Below are 7,783 nucleotides of genomic sequence, written 5' to 3'. Positions count from 1 at the left end.
CCTGGATTAAGCTACTTGTACATTGAGCATCAAGATCTATAAGGATAGATCAAAACGCTTAATGGTACTTTCAAATGAGCGCATACCTTGACATGATCTTGAAGGAGTTCGAGATGGATCAGTCAAAGAAGGAGTTCTTGTCTGAGTTGTAAGGTATGAAGTTAAAGCTCGACCACGGCAGGAGAAAGAGGAAGGACGAAGGTCGTCCCCTATGCTTTTGTCATAGGCTCTATACGGAATGCCATGCTGAGTATCGCACCTGATGTGTGCCTTGCCACATGTCTGGCAAGAGGGTACAAAGGTGATCTAGGAGTAGATCACCAGATAGCGGTCAAAATTATCCTTAGAGGAATAAGGATATGTTTCTCGGTTATGGAGGTGATAAAGAGTTCGACGTAAAGAGTTACGTCGATGCAAGCTTAACACCTATCCGGATAGCTCTGAGTAGAGATACTGGATACGTATAATGGATCAACAATTGGGAATAGCTCCAAGTAGAACAGTTATTTGAAATGGCTCCAAATATAGCTTAGAGATTTGCTAAGTACATACGGATCTGAATGTTGTAGACCCGTTGCCTAAAACCTCTCTCACAAGCAACATGATCAAACCCAGAACTCATTGAGTGTTAATCACATAGTGATGTGAACTAGATTATTGACTCTAGTAGACTCTTTGGATGTTGGTCACATGGCGATGTGACCTGTGAGTGTTAATCATATGGCAATGTGAACTAGATTATTGACTCTAGTGCAAGTGGGAGACTGTTGGAAATATGCTGTAGAGGCAATAACAAGTTGGTTATTATTATATTTCCTTGTTTATGATAATCGTTTATTATCCATGCTATAATTGTATTGATAGGAAACTCAGATACATATGTGGATACATGGACAACACCATGTCCCTAGTAAGCCTCTAGTTGACTAGCTCGTTGATCAATAGATGGTTACGGTTTCCTGACCATGGACATTGGATGTCGTTGATAACGGGATCACATCATTAGGAGAATCATGTGATGGACAAGACCCAATCCTAAGCCTAGCACAAAGATCGTGTAGTTCATATGCTAAAGCTTTTCTAGTGTCAAGTATCATTTCCTTAGACCATGAGATTGTGCAACTCCCGGATACCATAGGAATGCTTTGGGTGTGCCAAACGTCACAACGTAACTGGGTGGCTATAAAGGTACACTACGGGTATCTCCGAAAGTGTCTGTTGGGTTGGCACGAATCGAGACTAGGATTTGTCACTCCGTGTAATGGAGAGGTATCTCTGGGCCCACTCGGTAGGACATCATCATATGCGCAATGTGACCAAGGAGTTAATCACGGGATGATGTGTTACGGAACGAGTAAAGAGACTTGCTGGTAACGAGATTGAACAAGGTATCGGATACCGACGATCGAATCTCGGGCAAGTACAATACCGCAAGACAAAGGGAATTGAATATGGGATTGATTAAATCCTCGACATCGTGGTTCATCCGATGAGATCATCGTGGAACATGTGGGAGCCAACATGGGTATCCAGATCCCGCTGTTGGTTATTGGCCGGAGAGGTGTCTCGGTCATGTCTACATGGTTCCCGAACCCGTAGGGTCTACACACTTAAGGTTCGGTGACGCTAGGGTTATAGAGAAATAGTATGTGGTTACCGAAGGTTGTTCGGAGTCCCGGATGAGATCCCGGACATGACGAGGAGCTCCGGAATGGTCCGGAGGTGAATATCGGTATATTGGACGAAGGGTATTGGAGTCCGGAATTGTTCCGGGGGTACCAGGTGATGACCAGCGTGTCCGAAAGGGGTTTCGAAGGCCCCGGCAAGCGTTGGGGGGGCTTATGGGCCAAGGGGAGAGGGCACATCAGCCCAATAAGGGGCTGAGCACCCCTCCCACCCCATCTCACGTAACCAGGAGAGGTGGGGGTGCCACCCCTAGGGCAGCCGCTCCTCCCGGCTTGGGGGGCAAGTTTCCTAGGGGGTGGGGGCGCCCAAACCCATCTAGGGTTTCCCCTGTGGCCGCCGCCCCTCCCCTAGGGCGCCTCCCCCTCCTCCCTTCCCCCTATATATAGTGAGGGAGAGAGAGGGCAGCCGCACCTAAGTTCTGGCGCAGCCCTCCCCCTCTCCCAAGTCCTCCTCCTCTCCCGCGGTGCTTGGCGAAGCCCTGCATGATTGCCACGCTCCTCCTTCACCACCACGCCATCGTGCTGCTGCTGGACGGAGTCTTCCCCAACCTCTCCTTCTCCCCTTGCTGGATCAAGGCGTGGGAGACGTCCCCGGGCTGTACGTGTGTTGAACGCGGAGGTGCCGTCCGTTCGGCACTAGGATCATCGGTGATTTGGATCACGACGAGTACGACTCCATCAACCCCATTCACTTGAACGCTTCCGCTTAGCGATCTACAAGGGTATGTAGATGCACTCTCCTTCCCTCGTTGCTAGATTACTCCATAGATTGATCTTGGTGTTGCGTAGAAAATTTTGAATTTCTGCTACGTTCCCCAAAAAACATTGCCTTCTCTTAACACTACTAGGAAAAAGCCTAGCATAGCGCTGGTTTTGGGCCTAGCAGTAGCTCGGGTAATCGCGCTACTGCTACCTGCGCTACTACTACCTGCGCTACTGCTACGGCGCTACAGCTAAAGGTTAGCAGTAGCGTTGGTCTACGCGTGCTACTGCTATAGCTACTTAGTAGTAGTGCTTCTTGGAAAAGGCGCTACTGATAATTACTAGTAGCGCGTCTCTCTGCCAGTGCTACTACTATTATTCCATTATTTCTTTTTTATTTTATGTCGTATTCATACACCATTATACAAGTTTTCATATAGTAGCAATTTAGAGATTGTTTTTACATCGTAATGAGTTATTAAATCACTGGGTGAAGGAACCGTGGATTTGTTTCAAGTGGATGGATCCTAAGTGACCAAGTCATGGAGTACCGTGATAATCCATGACTTGATCACTTAGGATCCATCCACTTGAAACTAATCTGCCATTCTTTCACCCAATGATATAATAACTCATCATCATCATATCATTAACAACTTATCATCATAATACATCATTGTCATATAACAACTCCTCATGATCATCATTTTCGTCACTCATCATCATCATCATATCATTAACAACTTATCATCATAATACATCATTGTCATGTAACAACTCCTCATGATCATCATTTTCGTCCATAGACATCATATAACACTTGGTCACTAGTCATAATCATAACTCGTCCTCATCATCATCATCAACTCTAACACATTGTAGCACATAATAACACATTGTACCTAGGACCTACTCCTCTCTCATAGGACCTACTACCCCCTCTAAGGTAAAATGGCGTAAAACAAGATAGGCCCTGACTCTCCATTATGGAGAATGGAGACTATCTTGTCTCCAGTTCTTGCGCTTCGCACAATGTTGGTTCCAAGTAGCTCCGTATGACTATACATACATTTTTTCCATGCTTTGATTGTCATGTCTTCATCGGTTTTAGAAATCCGGTATGAACAATAGTGAAGCCTAGGCAGACCTAGCCGTAAGCTAATAACATCAAGGTGACCTTTCGAGAACATGAGATGAGGCACACAATCCTTCGGGATTTTCTGTTGAAAAACATACTAATAACGTCGTAGTTAGCAATGTAGTTTAGCTTTAGAAGAATTTATGCAAAAGATGCACGGATGTCATAATAGTAAAAAATCTTACCATGCCATCTCCATAGATGTTACCGTAGTTCAACATGTGCACTAGTGACACGTATTGACCATAATGTGCAGGAGTTTGATAATTGATATTGTAATTCTCAACATCAATAATAAATGAGATAAGACGATTTTTCTCCTGATAAGTTAATTCTGCACCATCGGTGTAGTAGGTTCTGTCTACCATCTTCCGTGCATTCTTTGAAGAATGAAAATAAGCTATCAATGGAAATAAGCTGTCAACTATTTTGAAATAAACAATATAAATTACTTAATAACTATGTTTGAGAAACTCACATAGCGAAAGAATTGGAAGCGTATCAATAAGGACCCAAATGTCCATATTATCTTCGTCGATGTCAGGATCACCAAGATCCAAGGTGACAAGCATACCCTCATGAAAATCATACATCTTGCAAAGTGCTTCCCAATTCGGGCAATCAAAATGGGATATGCGCTCAGAATTGTATAGATTTACAGGAAAATCCATACCATGATGAGTCCTTAGGTGAACTATCTTTGTTTCCATACTTTCATGATCTTCAAAATCCATCCTCTCCAAACATAGCGTCTTACATGGCATGGGATAGGCTAGTCGAATTGTAAAAGACGAAAATTACACATTGAAGAAGTAGAAGTCGTGCTTAATTACGAAAAAACATTTGTCATCGTTGCATACCGTTTCAACATCGAAGGAGGGGCGACGACGGTGGTCGGGGAGGGCGACAACGGTGGTCGGGGAACGATGGCGGCGGCGGCGGACGACTGGGGGGTGCGGGGAAGAGTGAGATTGGAGTGGAGAAGGGAGAGTGAGGGACGACCGGTTGGAGTGAGTGAGGGACGACCGGTTGAAAAATATACAAATTAATCATATTAGCACTAGTGTATGAGTACATTAAATTGACCACACGATTCACCTGCAAAAAAATGAAATTGACCACACTATTGAAGCCACCCCAGGCTTCAAAGTTGCCATTTCTAACATCTACCAAGGTGCCTCCAGTCCATTCCCTAGGACATGAACATGTCCATCAAAAATTAAGTTACCGTTTAGCTCTCTCAGAATTAATAGATCTGGATCGTTCTCAGGGTTATTACATGTCCTACAGTTGAATAGAGCAATACCCAAGCTTGGTATATACCTCACAAATTACCACATGGGGGTCAACCAATGATAAGTGATACAATGATGACGATAGGCCAACAATCTAGCTAGATCTACTACTTGACAAAAGCTAACAGGTGAGATCTATTTTTGTTTACTCATAGAAAATGGCACCTCGAGATGGGTGATTTGAAAGGAAACATGCATCGTTTGACTTCACCCACCGACGAAGGACATGCAAGCACGTCGATCAAATGTGGAACAGCGGGATTCTTCGAAAGAATGAAATAATATACACTGAATTATGCAATGTATATCAACAGCTACAATGCCAAATAAATATCACATTTGATACCGTGGGTGTCCATATTTACCCCTATATATAAACTCAGTCAAATATTGTAAAGTTCAACTTGTGACAATCTTTATATGCACTATTCTGTTTCGGAACGGAGTGAGTATGAGAGAGTTCGAAAAGACAATATACCCCCTTCAAAGTGACCACAACAGTTTACTTTTTGGCGAAAAAACAGCAAAAGATATGCAAAAAAAGGAACAATACAAAATAATTCATATAAACACACATATTTGACTACATAACTTTAACAGCACCGCCATGGTTTCCACCATCTCCATGTTCCCATTCCTAACATGTACCAAGGTGCCTCCAGTCCATTCCCTAGGAGATGAACATGTCCATCAAAAATTAAGTTCCCGTTTAGCTCTCTCAGAATTAATAGATCTGGATCGTTCTCAGGGTTATTACATGTCCTACAGTTGAATGGAGCAATACCCGAGCTTGGTATATACCTCACAAATTACCACATGGGGGTCAACCTATGATAAGTGATACAACGATGACGATAGGCCAACAATCTAGCTAGATCTACTACTTGACAAAAGCTAACAGGTGAGATCTATTTTTGTTTACTCATAGAAAATGGCACCTCGAGATGGGTGATTTGAAAGGAAACATGCATCGTTTGACTTCACCCACCGACGAAGGACATGCAAGCACGTCGATCAAATGTGGAACAGCGGGATTCTTCGAAAGAATGAAATAATATACACTGAATTATGCAATGTATATCAACAGCTACAATGCCAAATAAATATCACATTTGATACCGTGGGTGTCCATATTTACCCCTATATATAAACTCAGTCAAATATTGTAAAGTTCAACTTGTGACAATCTTTATATGCACTATTCTGTTTCGGAACGGAGTGAGTATGAGAGAGTTCGAAAAGACAATATACCCCCTTCAAAGTGACCACAACAGTTTACTTTTTGGCGAAAAAACAGCAAAAGATATGCAAAAAAAGGAACAATACAAAATAATTCATATAAACACACATATTTGACTACATAACTTTAACAGCACCGCCATGGTTTCCACCATCTCCATGTTCCAATTCCTAACATGTACCAAGGTGCCTCCAGTCCATTCCCTAGGAGATGAACATGTCCATCAAAAATTAAGTTCCCGTTTAGCTCTCTCGGAATTAATAGATCTGGATCGTTCTCAGGGTTATTACATGTCCTACAGTTGAATGGAGCAATACCCGAGCTTGGTATATACCTCACAAATTACCACATGGGGGTCAACCAATGATAAGTGATACAATGATGACGATAGGCCAACAATCTAGCTAGATCTACTACTTGACAAAAGCTAACATGTGAGATCTATTTTTGTTTACTCATAGAAAATGGCACCTCGAGATGGGTGATTTGAAAGGAAACATGCATCGTTTGACTTCACCCACCGACGAAGGACATGCAAGCACGTCGATCAAATGTGGAACAGCGGGATTCTTCGAAAGAATGAAATAATATACACTAAATTATGCAATGTATATCAACAGCTACAATGCCAAATAAATATCACATTTGATACCGTGGGTGTCCATATTTACCCCTATATATAAACTCAGTCAAATATTGTAAAGTTCAACTTGTGACAATCTTTATATGCACTATTCTGTTTCGGAACGGAGTGAGTATGAGAGAGTTCGAAAAGACAATATACCCCCTTCAAAGTGACCACAACAGTTTACTTTTTGGCGAAAAAACAGCAAAAGATATACAAAAAAAAGGAACAATACAAAATAATTCATATAAACACACATATTTGACTACATAACTTTAACAGCACTGCCATGGTTTCCACCATCTCCATGTTCCCATTCCTAACATGTACCAAGGTGCCTCCAGTCCATCGCCTAGATGTACATCTCCCATCATAAATTAAGTTTCCAGTTAACCCTCTTAAGAATAGATTCAAATAGCTCACAGGGTTACTACATTAAAAAACAAAGTTTACATGAGATTGGAAGATCATTTCCCCGGTAGTAATACATAATATTTACTGGTGATCAAAAGTTGAATCTCAATTTTTGGTTTCACACACAAGATGTACATTTTAAACAAACAACTAGTACACTATCCAGCTCGGTTAACATTCTTTTCCATTGCGTACTGCCCCTTCCATCCGAGTGGGAATGGGAGCCACACAAAATATTGTTTCTCAATCGAAGAGAACTCGGTGTTTGGTACTCCCTCTGTTTCAAATAGTTGTAGTAAATCAACGACACTTAATTTTGAACAAAGAGAGTAATTCTTTTCCCTTGCGTACTGCCTCTTCCACAGTCCAAAAGCTATCTGGGCTAATGCATTGTTTTACTGCAAACTCTGGTAATGATTAGAAGAAAGACGATGATTACTTAGCAGCTGAACGTGGCAAAATAAAACAAAAAAGAGAAAGGAAACCTACCTGGCCCACCTACCTGTAGCCGGCCCAGCCCACTTACCTCCTCGCTCGTCGTTTTCCTCCTGCCAGTAGGCAGGAGCGAACACGCGCGCGCACCGCGGAGCCTCCACCTGTTGTTTCGCGCTGGCAGCGTCCCCGCGAGTCCACCTGCTTGCTTGGAGACGCCCAGCATCCCCCCCCTGCACCTCTCCCCTCTCT

This window comes from Triticum aestivum, chromosome 1A (genome assembly GCF_018294505.1).
Source record: "Triticum aestivum cultivar Chinese Spring chromosome 1A, IWGSC CS RefSeq v2.1, whole genome shotgun sequence".
Taxonomy (NCBI): domain Eukaryota; kingdom Viridiplantae; phylum Streptophyta; class Magnoliopsida; order Poales; family Poaceae; genus Triticum; species Triticum aestivum.
Note: the sequence above shows the minus strand (reverse complement) of the source record.